Source organism: Corvus moneduloides, chromosome 3 (assembly GCF_009650955.1).
Source record: "Corvus moneduloides isolate bCorMon1 chromosome 3, bCorMon1.pri, whole genome shotgun sequence".
In the NCBI taxonomy this organism is placed as follows: Eukaryota; Metazoa; Chordata; class Aves; order Passeriformes; family Corvidae; genus Corvus; species Corvus moneduloides.
This window is the reverse complement of record NC_045478.1, coordinates 119048597-119062232: the sequence shown is the minus strand read 5'-3', so window position 1 is coordinate 119062232 and position 13636 is coordinate 119048597. Positions and strand designations below refer to the sequence as shown.

General features: G+C 42.3%; 1 long non-coding RNA gene across 1 annotated transcript in view; it reads right to left on the bottom strand.

The window, feature by feature from the left end:
* The window catches only part of LOC116441644, a 232620-nt gene extending 221256 nt beyond the window's left edge, over positions 1-11364 (bottom strand). Inside the window, exon 1 of the long non-coding RNA XR_004239201.1 lies at positions 11224-11364. This is a non-coding gene — a long non-coding RNA (uncharacterized LOC116441644). The remainder of the gene's footprint in view (positions 1-11223) is intronic.
* Positions 11365-13636: the final 2272 nt, after the last annotated feature.

Below are 13636 nucleotides of genomic sequence, written 5' to 3'. Positions count from 1 at the left end.
GCTTCCAGGGAGTATTTTATTTGTACAAACCTAGAATCCTTCTCTACTCCATGTAAAAAATAGATTAGTCCCTTGATAGCTTTGAGAGTCATATCACTCACAAGAAAATTAATAATGCATTACAAAGTATATAAATTTTAAAAATTAGAGGAAGTAGGTTGTAATGGTCCAAAGACCACTGTCCATCCCTGTTCACATCCAGCTTTCACAGAGAGTTTAACATCTTCCCCTCTGACAGCACAAAAAGGTAGAAGCACAATTATTTCTGACAACTCCCCATTAAGCCCTCAGTGTCCCCGGCCGTCCCACGGATGCAGCGGAGCGCAGCTACGGCTCCAAGACAAAAGCTCTGAGCGGCGGAGGGGAGGGGAAGGCAGTGTCCAGGCAGCTGCTCCTTGGTGGCTCTGGTCCCCAGTCTGACCCCCTAATTTAGAAGATGCTCCCAAACCTCTCTCTCCTAAGGGCGTTGGAGTGCAGCCCCCTGTGCAGTGCCAAACCCCAGCTAACAGGACTGCCCCCGTCAGCCTCCTTAGAGCAGAGGCTCCTTCTTTCAGGGTTCTGGCAGCCAACAGGATTTGGGAATTTGCTGCACCATAATAATGAAGAAGCACTGAGCCTGAGCAGACTTTGGTACACAGTATTTCTATGGCAATTGCCTCAACTCATCAATGGCTAATGGGTGTTTTAAAAGAAAACAAAGAGAAAGTAGAAGAAAATGGACATTTGCAGGATAAATACACCGTGCACTGAGGAAGGAAAACAAAGCAGACAGGACTGTATGCAGCTCAGCCTTGTAGCAAGGTTTGCTCTAGAAAGAGTAAGGGAAAAAAAGTGCTTGATATGTTGGAAGCAATAGATGGTGGTCTGAACTGTGTAATTAAAAGTGTGCAACGCCTCCTTTCCAAAAGTTTCCATGAAAAGTCTGCTAATGAAATGGGCAGGGTACTCAGTGAGGAAGCAGAAAGGAGGGAAAGAGCCCAGATGCTCTGTTGTTTTGGTGAGGTCACAGATTTTGCTGTGGGGCACAGAGAGCCACTGTGATCCTGAAGGCACCAAAGGAATTTCAGTCTGTTTCCAGACAGCACAAAGCTCAGCCTCCCCTGCCTTTGCTTAGAGCCATTGCTCTGAGGGTGACCTGGAAACACATTTCCAGAACCACCGTGGCAGGTTGTTGTGACACCAGCACTAAATGCAGTCTTTGTCAGCAGCAGGAAGCATAATAGCAATGCAAACCCGGGCATTTTCTTTTATCTTCCTAAAGTCCAAACTGATCTCTGTTCCTTCTGGGTTTGGGGGCAGAGTGAATGGGAGGAAAGCCTTCTACCTGCATCCTTCCTCAGGGGCAGCAAGCTCAGTCAGTCTTCAGGTGCCACCTGAAGACATCAGCAATGCTAGCAGAGTCTCCAGAGGCACCAAGACTCTCCACCTCATTTCTAAAACATAGAGCAACACGGACATTTCCTTTGCAGCTGCTACAAATACTCAGAAAAATAACAGGGGCTGCCTTTTATACGACTGCCACACACACACACAAAAGAAACCCACTCTACCACATGTAATCACTCCCTCTGAGAAAACAAGTTGCTACGGGTTGTGCAGAGCTTCCTGAGCACACGGGATAATGAGGGAACAGAATATATGCCATGGGAGTTCAAATCTGAGTTTACCAGCACAACACTACTCAAAAAATTTTGAAATTCACAGCAAAATGCTATCTGGAGTTTTTGTGGCATCCAGAACAACCTTAACAATATCTTCTTAATCTCTCACCAAGAAAATAAAAGCAGCACAGATCAGAAATAAAAGGTGTGCAGCAACTTGCTAGTGCAACTTATACGGCTTTGCTCTTTTGTGCTGAATATTGGCTTCAGCAGGCACACAGAGCTGTGAAAGCCAGCATGAGGGAATGCTGGGGGCTGCAGCCATGTCCAGCAGCCAACAGGTCCCGAGTGCACGCATGGTGGTGCCGTAAAAAAGGAGGGGACCGTCCTGAAGGAAACCAGGTGACATCCTGAAATCCCAGACCCCTGTTTTACACAAGGAGAGGAGTAAGCCAGAGAGAAAACGACTCATGGCTGGGTTGTGTTGAGATCCAGCAAAGGTGGGCAGGAAGAGCTGCTTTGGCTCTAGCCCACATCCAGGGAAGCAGAGCACCCCTCTCCCCAGCCCTCTGCATAGAGATGAAGCTGGGGATATTATGAACAACTCTGAAAAAAAACCAGTTTTAAAGCCAAATTGTGCATATAAAATAGAAATTAATAGAAATTAATCACGAGTCAATCTACTGATTGATTCTAATATTAGAGCAGGATAGCTGTGATTTTAATACATTCTTTAAATATAAACATGCCTGTTTCATTACCCCTAAAAAGATCTTATTTTTTGTTTGTATTCCTTCTAACTCACTGTTCTTTGACTGTGCAGCACAATGTTGCAGTTAGAGCTGTCAAGCATCCTGGAGTCATACGTATTTTTCAGACCCGTCATTAACAAACAAGCTTCCAATCTCAATATGTGTTATCAAAATGAGATCTTTTCTCAACAGCTGACAATTATGTATTATACAGTTACAAGTTTACAATTGGTGACACCATATTGTTAGATTTTGATCCTGACTTTTAACAGTGTGCTGCCTAATTACATTTTGTATTATATTCTGAATGTATAGGAGTATTTTACTCGTGGCCCCACTTTATTCTGCAATTTGTTTCTCAATAAATGCAAAATAATAAAAGCCCAAATCCTAGTGTGTGGAGTATTTTTATTGACCTGAGTGTTCTGCTAGTAAACACAACTTTGATGGTTTCATGAGTGAAAGTTTATTAGGCTGTGTTAGTTTTAAAATACAATTGCCAGGGGACTGATGTTGAAATCATTTCTTGCAAGACAAACTCGGTTTTGGATGCTTTCCCAGCCCAAGCACCACAAGGAAGGCAAAATGGCTATCCGGACACATGATGTTTTTCATTCATTCTTCCAGTGGCAAATGTTTAAACATTTTAATGCTGTCTGCCACTTAGAAAGAAAACAAACAAACAAAAAAAAAACAGGTGTGAAAGACCTGCTCCCTGTTTGGTCTCTTCAGGGTAATCCTCACAAGTAAGTGGCCAAATACCATCCTTATAGGTCCACCCAATTGGTAGATACCAGTCTGCCCATCACAACAGTGACTAGAGAGTGACTTATCTATTGCCTTGAGTTGCTTCATATTTTCTAATTAATTTATTTTCACTTAGTTTTACGAAGCCATCCCCAAACTCCCATCTCTGAGAGGTAGAGAATTAGGTCCAAATGGTCCTGTCCACCCAAGGACCCCACCCAAGGACAGTTAAGGGGCTATTTTCCAGCATTATTGGAAGGGCCTCTCCTGAAAAGCCACAACATCAGCCAACCACACATTTCAGATCTGGCAGCACATTTAGGGAAGTGCCAGTTCCCAGGAGTCCTCTGGGGGAAATAGGAAGTGGGGACTCACTGCAGGGGGAACACAATGGAGCTGTTTTGAAATACCTTCTGTTCCCCAGATCCCTGAGCTGCCCAACAATAACCTGACCCCAGCCAGCTTTTAGAAGCAGCACCCTGTGGTCTTAAAAACTTGCATTTTAAGCAGCCAGGAGAAACCCTTCCCCCTGCCCCACAGAGCCACAAGGTCACATGAACACCCAAAGTTTTAGCTCTTCTCTCTGCCAACAGCAGAAGCAAACTTGCTGGTACCAGGAGAGCCCCACAGCCTTACGTGGGCAACACGTCCGTGAGCTCCTCACTGAGCCAGCATCCATCCCACAGGACCTCTCCTCCTCTCTTACCTTGGGGTGAGCCATGGCTGGTGCAACACCTTTGCTACAAGGTTCCCAGGTAACGTTCACAAGGCCCTTTGAAATAAGGTTTGGGAGATTGCTAGGAGACCATTCACTGGTAGGGGGGAAGATCATCACCAAGGGAGGCAGGAGCAAGAGCTGTGCCATTCCCCTGCCCACACACCATATTGTCTTCCTCCAGCAAAGCTACTCCAGAGGCTTTCTCTGATGCCAAACAACACGAGCGAGGAGGGCAAAAAAAGATAAAAAATACAGCCTCGTGAAAATGTCCTGCCTGTTCATTTCCACAAGCACTAGCGAAGATGTTCTCTAAAATCATACACATGTAAAAAGATCTAGAGGTTGCTGGTTAGTTTGTCATACATTTTTATGGGCTTTTCTGAATGGTTTTAGATTTGACATAGTAACTGACTGTTACTAGAAATAAACTGTAAGTCAATTCCATGCTTCCATAATTCACTGCCCAGGGTTGTTCAAAAAGATTTAGTGATACTTGTGATAGACAGCAAGCCTCTTGATGTTTTCATTTTCACTTAGTGCCTGTAATTCCTCAAACTTGCTGACCTCTACAGAACAGGATGGAAAAGGGCTCCAAAACTTCTTTGAAGGCACTCACTCACCAAAACATCTGAAACACTCTCATTTTTGCTTCTTTTCTTTCCAGGGCACAAACAAGAATATGGGAGTAAAGCAATTGCTGTTGTTTTTAAGAAGGTGACTGCTATTATTATCTCCATGATGGATCATGTGGTTTTAATCATTTATAATGGAAGAAGTTAACCACCCCCCCAAACCAAAAATGTGTGTTTGTGACTCAGAATGTCAGTTCTCCTGACAGCTGCATATTGATATTTCTCTGACGGAGTGCCTTTATTTTGAACTTTACCTTTTCTGTAGACATTTTCCTCCCTTCTCTAAAAGTTAACAGATATATTTTAAAGGCTCCAGTTCTGGATGTGAAGAGGCACAAACTGATGTGTGCCTATGGCATGTGCAACCAGGAATGCTGGTTAGTTGGGGCTGACAAACATTTGAACATTCAAATATTTAAGACACACTCACATTCCTGGTGATTGTGCATGAAACCCACGCAGGGGGCAGTGACATTCCTCCTCGGGAAGCTGATGGCCATGAACTATTTAACTGTAACAGCAGGAAGAGGGAACAAGCAAAACTGCTGTTGTGGCTCCTCTTAATGCAGGGTTCCCGGGACAAAAGCACCTTGATAGTATCAGCACGGATCTGTCATTACGATTTAATTACCAACAACAGGCCACTGACATTTGAAACTGTTTATCAGATTCCGATCCTGAAGGTGGACCGGAGGCCACCTCTCCTTCCCCCAGAGGGTAATTTTTCCCTCGGCAGAAAACACCGTATGGTTAGCGCCGGGCTGGCACCGCACCTGGAAACACAGTCCCTTGTTTTCTTGGCAAAAGTGGAGACCTTCCCAGTGGTGCCAAACACCACCGAGGGCTATGGCCTTACCACTGCCATGGAGCAGATGGGAAGCAGCCAGGATCCATGCCTGAGCAGGATTATTTTGGGAATAACCAAAAAACAAAGCATAGCAGCCTGGCTCCCAAGACAGTGCATAGCAGCAACAAGAAATGGAGCCTTCTTGGGGTATTTTTAAACAACCTGATGATTTTAACCAAACTGGATGGAAGAACCTCCAGCAAAACCTGACCCTGAGGTGTTTGCAGTGGGGATCTTTCTAAAAGTTACAGGTATTTCACAACAGAATGAACACGATTCAGCTTTACACCGTGCAGTCCTGTGCAGCCCTCTGCAGCTGGGACTCACATAAATTATATCCCAAAAGTCTTTACAGACCAAAAAAAACCAGAAAAAACCCCAAAACCAACCAACCACCCAACAAAAAACAAACTCCAAAAAATTAAAAAAAAAAGACAAACAACAAAACCAAAAACACCGACCAACCAAAAAATAAGAAACAAACCACAAACCCCCACCACCACCACCAAACCCAGACACCCCCCCAAAGAAAATTACTTGGAACAAACACAAGAAAGTGAAAAAAAAGAATTATAGGAATTGCATTCATATATTTCAATTCATTTAGGTATCCAGTTATTAAACAAGAACCTGGAAAGATGGTAAGGAAAAAACCTCAAATTTAGGCTTTGCATGAACTTCAGCATCAGACAGATGATTCTCCTCTATTCCTTTTCTTCTGTGCATTAACTATTTAATATTATTTTAGTTTTCCTCTTTTAGAAAAAGAGAGAAGGAGATTGCAGGCTTTGCACACCCAGCAGACCCAGCAAAGATCTTTCACAACCTGTCTAGCAAGCCAGCGGCTTGCTAAAAATCAATCAGCTAACAGAAGCCAGCACTGCTGACTCACAGCCATTAGCTTCTATTTGGACATTTTCACATTTTGTCTAAAATTTACTTTTTGTCTAGAAGGTTTACACCAAACACCTCCATCTACTCAGACTTGGATGAACCTTGTGAGTCCCTTCCAACCCAGGATATTCTAGGATTCTCTCACACTCACTTGCAGAGAAACCCAGGAGAAAAGGTCATTTGTGACTCAGAAAAAACGAGGGAAGGAATAAATTGCAAAAAGGTGCACTGGAAGCTAATGTGCCTCTTGCACTTTTAGCTGGAGTGCAGGAAAAGCCCCTACATACACAGACACAAACACAAAGCACATTTTTTATGAATCAGGCCTTTAGTTTTAATTGCTTCTTACTATATAGGACAATTAAGGATGAGTTGGCAGGATGAGGATCTTTCCCAGCTCATTTGAAGCTAGGAGAGGTGGAGTTCGATTTGCTGGAGGCTCCCATTCACATGCTTGGCCAAAAAAATGTGAATGTCATTAAGCACCTCTAGTAAAAATCCTCGTTCTATATAGGTAGAAAAGTAAAAGCAGGAGACCCAAAAGCTTCCATTTGACCCCATCTCTCACTTTCGAATAAAATCAATTACAGCATCTCTACTTGTCTGAGCTTTCAAAGATAAATACCAATAAATACAGATCCAGAACAGCACCTAGAGAAAGTCTTAGGTACGCATGTCCTCCGAGAGCTCCCCTCCTTTTATCTATGATTGATCCTCTTCACCTTCAGAGTGTGTTGAGGTCAGAGCTTAGTTAAGAATTCCTTTTAAAACATATTATAGACACTTTTTAATATATGCTGTGCATTTTGCAATGCAATGGATGATTACAGAATCACAAACCCAAAGCACATTAATTGTGGAAGCAATCAGCCTAAGTAGTGAGTACGTAGAGCTTACAGATGTTGTATGGGTAAGGAAGCATCTTCCAGATTAAGATACCATTTTTTTGTTGTGTTTTGGAGTTTTTTTACAACCACTTTAAGCATTTTCAAACAAACATAATTAGCAATGAGGACTGAAATGGGCTTGCAAAACACTACGCTGGAGTCAGACAGTGCCTTGTGACATTCCTTGTGGCTGGATGTAGGGAAACTCTGCACTCAAAGTAGCAGTGAAGGATTTTACTGCAGGGAACAGGAATGGGTGTTAGATTGCCCTGCTGCAGGTGAGGAGCTCCTTTGGCCCTGGTGCCCACCCCATAAATCCATATTAATGGGAAACCATCAAACCAGATGGCAGCCAAGAGGTTATTAACCCACAGCCAGGCTGGGCCAAGAGTGAGCACAAGCCCCAGCCCACACCATCACTGCCGGGTTTTTTAGCAAAAACCAACACAAGAGGAAAGGTTAAAAAATTGCACATTCAAGCCAAAGTGGAGTTTATCAAGCAAGTGGTCAGCACTGCATTGGCAGGAATAAAGGGGTCTCACCTGCTCTGGGGAAGGGCACTTTAGTCTGAATTTTCCAGAAACTGAGAGTAAAGGATCTGTACAATCCCCTCCAGTCTCCGTATCTGTGCATCTAAGAGTCTAAAGAGCTTCCAGCCTGACTTTCCAAAACATCTACAGCTCCCCAGGAAGTCAAGGTAAATAGTGTGGGTGGCACCTCCAAAGTAAGCTCCAGGTCTGATCCAGCCCACTACTCTGCTGCTGCATTCACTTAGGAATGACAATGAAAATGAAAACTTGATAAAGAAAATGAAAACCTGGCAAAAGTGAACTGTGGAATCCTAAAACCCAAAAAAAAAAAAAACGGAAAAAACCTTCCAGCTCATGATAAACATTATAATGAACCCTCTAATTTTCCTAATGAAAGTATTATCTATCAAGATAAAAGTAAAATGATTTATTAGATTTTCAAACATCATAGAAATAAAACAGTAAATCAGTCCAGGCAGTAATTATTCTATCTCAACTTGAAGCCATTAACTCTTTGCCTGCTGTAAAGACCTCCTAACTACTCTTTTTAGTTCCATTACCCTATGAAATAGCTTTATATAATCCAATACTAAACAACAATCACTATTGACTTGAACAGGAGTTGAAATATTTTCTTCAAAATGCGCCTGAATTGATGAGAAGAGGAAGCCCAAGAACCTGTCTGGGAGGGCTAAAATGCTCTTAAAAAAAAAAACCCTCTGAAATTACAAACTTGTGAAACTCTAAGGAGGGCACCTGGTCACTGCCAGCTCTGCTCCTCGTCTCACCCACCTCTATTCCCCTGCACTCATCCTGCTCTGGCAAAAATCAGCCTGCTGTGTTCACTGTGATTTTAAATGCTGCAGTTCTCCATCAGCTTCCCTCTTATTAAAGCACAGAATATACTGCTTGTTGCTACACAAAGTGTCCCCCCACCCCCCTCTCTCTCTCACTAATGGCTCTTTTCATGATCTGCAGCAAGGATCATTTAATCTGTGAAGAATGGAAATTTCAGTGTTTGTGTATCGTCAGTTATTACCTTTTATTTCTAAATTGTGTATTTGGAAGAGGAGGAAGGACTTAAAGCCTTTATTTGCTGCGGAGAGCAAATGTTCAAGGATACTGCAGAAAGCAGTTTATCCCGGCATCATTTTAGATGCTGAAACTGGAAGGTGCTCCAAGCCCCTTGGCTGCCATCCCCTTGGCATCTTGGGCAGCCTGTGGGACCCATTGCCATTTCCCACCCATTGTAACTCCACTGTTTGGGGGCAGAGAGGCATCATATCCACCTTTTGCATTTATTCTGATCACTCTATGCCAACAGCCCTGGAGGCACTTCAAAAGCCAGGCAAGCCCCATTGCTACCCGCTTCATGCCACAGAAAACTCCAGCCACGCTCTCCTTTGGTGCTCCATGCAACCAAACAAGGCAGTCACAGTGAAGTACAGGTGGATACAAAAGGCATAAATGATAATAAAAAAAAGTCTGTATGCAGTGACATCTAAAGCTAACCACATGTTAAGCAAGGAGATTGTAAAGTCCTCTTGAGTGGCTTAGGAAATTCAAGAACAAACAAGATCTGGGAGGCAGCCTAAGTGCTGCCCTCACAATATTTAAGCCAAGGAATATAAGAAGAGGAATGGGAATATCGAAAACAATTACATGAAAACAACAGTGTTTATTGTCCAAAGAGCTTGCCCACCTGCAAGTCCTGGTTTTGCCGATGTAATCCTGCATTTGTCTGAGCAAACTGGCTGAGAGGGATTAAAGCAGGACTCGCTGTGCTTGTGCCAGGGCTCAAATTCAGCCTGCAAGTTTCAGAGACCCCTGAATTATTATGGGAATTACTCAAGGGAGGAGTAGGAATTCAGCCTAGATGCTCATCCTTTGGTGACTCTAAGTTACATTTAGTATCATTATTTTACATCAAGCTTCTGAAAATTATTTAATTTTTTTCCCTGTTTCATGCCAAGGTCTTAATCTTTCTTGCACTGGCAGTGAGAACGTTTTAAAGAATCATTTCCCGAGACACATTTAATACATTTCCAGTAAATTGTACATAAACCTGTCCAGCTGGCTGGGTCATTTCATCAGTGACACACCCACAGAGTGTAGGATGCCACCTGAGATTTACCTCAATGCTTTCAAAATCAAACCGATGATGGGATAAAGCTTTGCTGATGTGTGAGGGCGATGGGGAATACACTGATAACTGCCCACCAGGGAGTACAAGGATCTTTTTTAGGTTTGTTATGGGAAAGATTACACAGCGGATTAGACAAAGGGGTTTGAAGATCAGCACTGAAATTACACCGACTTTAGGAAGAGCAGCATTAAAAAGGAGGTTGATTATTTAAAACCACTTAAGAAACAGACAGTGAAGTTTATCAAGTGTTTCTGAGCTGTGTCCTGCTCTGCTCTCAGGGACTGCTCCACATGCTTGGGAATGCAAACAGAAGTTTTCACAGGATGAGGGTTCTGAGCAGGATCTGCCATGTCAGGGGCAAAATGCCAACAGTGACTTCCTCACAGTCAGTTCTGCTGAAATTACATCAGTAAAGAATGCTCAAGATGAACATTTTTAATGGCTCCTCTTATGAATATATTTGCTGAATCCAAGCAGGGGGGAAGAAAGAAAAGATCTTTCCATTGTTCACAAGCTATTTCTGATAAAGAGTGCAGAGGAGGCAAAGTGCTGAGGAAAGACATCCTGCTGAAGCCAACCTGAAGTGCACCACAGCAGCCTGATCTTAGAAAGAAGTGACTTGTTTGTGGTACAAACACAATCCTTTCCTGCAGGTGATCTTGTACCTTTACCAGCAATGTCACCAATGGAGCATTAGGAGTGGCACTGGCCATGGGGACCCCACATGTCACAGTAGGAGAACGAGTTTTGAAGCAGCACAGGGGTCCTGCTCAGTGACAATTGTGGTTGTGTGAAATATTAGCACCTGGTGTCACTGCTGAAGTCCTTAATGAGAAGCTGGGTGACTAGTTATGGCCCTGTCCCCTCCCTTTGTCCCCACCACCACTGGCAGCTCCCTGCCCGCCTCGTGCAGTTCTCGGAAGTTGAGCCAGGCTGGCATCCTCGTCGCTGTTCATCACCGCCGTTTAAGTGAATTTAATAAAATTATTTTTCTAAACTGTTTTAGATGCCATATCTATAATCCATAAAATTTATTGTACCTTTATGTAGAATTATACTGGAGTTGAATATATAAATCAATTTATAAGGTCTAATGACATACAAACGCTTAAAAACTAAAGGCGATGTAGTAAATTCAAATTACCATTACAAATGTAAGCTTTGTAGTCAGTGTGTGACCCGCTAAGGATTATATTTAACTCCCCTGAGAGTGGTTTATCATAAAACTTTATACTTTTATTACAGTGAATTATTAACTCCTCCATGATGTGAGTCATTCCATGCTCTGACTATAGCTTTTTTAATGACACTGTAATAGACATCTTGCTAATAGCAGTAGGATTGCTACCTCTGAGGTTAGAAAAAATAGAAAAGACAAAAAAAAAAAAGGAATAAAAGAAGTGAAAAGAAAAGATACATACAACAAATACGTGAAAATGCATTTCCCCAGAGAGCAAAAAAATAAGGACCTGTAAGAAGTTCCATCCAAGGCTGAGCTGCATAGAGGTCATGACAAACTTCTGACCACGTGGAGAACCAATGAGCTGAACAGGCTGGTATCTGAAATAACCAAAATGTTTTACCATTAGAAGATAGAAAAATATGAGTTATTATGATTATTTAATTTTTTTTATATGGAGAAGAATTCTTTTTCCTCTTGACACTCCAGTTTAATCAAGTGACTTTAAGATGTCTCTATACAAATTATTTGACAATCATTCCTCCTTCCAAGGAAGTTTCCATAGACTTTTCCCAATCAACATTTGCACTATCCCCAGTGATCTGCAGTTTAATATCTGTATTTCCAGACCCTCCCTTGGCTGGAATTGGTCCAAAATCCTGGGAGATTTCTGGGCTCAGTGACAGGACAATCCAGACCCATGAAAAGTCCAGGGTTGACTTCATTATCAGAAAAGCAAATCCAAGAGAGGTGTTTCACTTCACCTCTTTCTTTTGCTTTTTATTTCAAATTTCAAAACAGGTCTGCCCAGCCAGGAAATCTCACCTTTCTAGATGAATTTCTCTCTCCAAAAACCAAGCTCTGTTCCAGTTATATTTTCAACAAAATTGACTGGATTTAAGATAAAGCTAGCCCATTTCTGACCAGATTTCCACATTTTGCAAGCACAAAGGATTTTCCATATGTTTGAATATGATTTTAAAATGGCATGCACACATTTTTCCATAAGAGAATTCTACCAAAAAGTGACTAACTACAATCTGAAGCATGCCAAGTCATGTGGCATTACACAAAAATGAACCTGTGGGTATTTTTAAATGATCCTAACAAAAAGAAAAAAAAAATAGAAAATTCCCAGTTCTTATATCTTCAAAATTTTTAAAATACTTATTACTAAAACAGTCCAAAAAAAAAAAATCAAGGAGACAGTTTCCTATTTCCTCATGACACTCATTAATCCATTTATAGTGCTCCTTTGCTAGCAACATGACCACAGAGCTACTGAAAAACAGCAGGAAAATTAAAACTGGCAAGGAGAGGTCAAGCCTACCTGTACAGCAAAAAAACCCCAATGGAGTAGGCTGAAACAGTCATAATGCAGTACAAGTTGTCTGGAAATTCAGGAGCTGCTCAGAGCTGTCTATATGATCATCTTCCATTTAATAAATTTATTTGTAGCTGCTACTTTTAAATAATTGCATTTTCTCTCTTTTGGACAGAGGCAGTGGTTACCACTGTGGTCACTGGATGCACACTTGAGGAACATTAAAAGGACTTTGCGTGAGGTTTTTCAACAGTGCAAAACTTCATGGGGAGAATAAACTGTAAAAAATTCGGTCCTGCCACAAAAGTTTGCCTAATTTATCTGTTTTTTCCTAGAAAACAACTTTCATTTTCAGCCTTGCTGTGGCTGCAGTGAGGACTTTCAGGGCAGAAGGCTTGGAGCTACAAACCCTTTTATTTTGATTGGCATTGAGGATGTTTATTTGAGGAAACTATTAGTACTCCAAAACCCACAATGGATTATACCAGAGCAGGAGACAACAACTCTGTCTTGATGAATTCACACCTATCTCTACTTGCATTCTCAGGAAAGACTTGATGTTTACACCTAAGCAAAAGAATCATATTGCTGCACAGAGCTAGAAGAGATTTACCAAAATTCTGGGCTTTAAAAGAATAGCTTTCTGCTTTCTGCTCAGCTCAGGTTCTACAGCAGCAGGAACAGGCTGCGCCCTTCGTAACAGTGGCACATGTCCCTCTCCCTGCTCTGATCTTCCCACCACTAAAAGAGAAATTTGTCTAAGCCTGGTAACAATTAAAAAAACAAACAAACCGACCAACCCTCTCCTCAGTGCCACTCCAGCAGGAGTTTCTGGGCCAGGACTGAAATAAAGGAAAATAATGCCACGTGCAAACTCAGCCTGTGGAAAAGCAAAAAGTCTGCTGCTGTGACACCATGAAACAGTCTCTTTACACAGGTTTTATGGGGCAGTTTAGTGCTGTGCTCCTGTTTGGGTTTTTTGTGTCCCCAGTCTTTCTTTGTCAGCGTTTATTTATTTAACCATAAAGTCTCCATTGAGGCTATGGTTTGTTTACAAGTGGTTCCCAGCCCAGAAAGCAATTAAATATTACATTTACTATAGCTGAGTAATGCTGTAAGGGTCAACTACAGTGACAGCAGAGCAAAGCCGGGTGGCCACTGTGGATGTCACCACTGTTGTGTGCCCACCCTTTCAGAGAGGCATGGCCAGGACAGGGCACAGAAAAATGCCCATTTCCTGGAGACAGCCCTGCTGAGGGCAGGTCCTGTTTGCTCATCATAAAACCTGGTCATTAACCCAGTTCATCAGTAAGTACACTGACCCCTGGTCCAGTCCCGAGCACCTCACCAGACAAACCTGTTTGCCTTCAAGGTGAAG